This window comes from Phalaenopsis equestris, unplaced genomic scaffold (assembly GCF_001263595.1).
Source record: "Phalaenopsis equestris unplaced genomic scaffold, ASM126359v1 Scaffold000507, whole genome shotgun sequence".
NCBI lineage: Eukaryota > Viridiplantae > Streptophyta > Magnoliopsida > Asparagales > Orchidaceae > Phalaenopsis > Phalaenopsis equestris.
Window position 1 is genome coordinate 1053282 of NW_018164947.1, and position 253 is coordinate 1053534.

The window sequence follows — 253 nt, forward strand, 5'->3', positions numbered from 1 at the left end:
TATATTTATAAATATTTATGCACAAAAAATAAAAAAGAAATAAGAAATAAGGTTTCTAGATAACAACATTCTATAAAATTTCAAGTATAAATTAGAAAGAAAAAGTATAGGCATAAGTTATTACAAAAAATCTAAATAAAATGATAAATTATTATTTCATATTATTTATTTTATTTCTATAATATTTTAAAACAATTACTTGTATTAATGCATGTTAAAAATAATTTTAAGACTGATATTGTAAGTGATATAT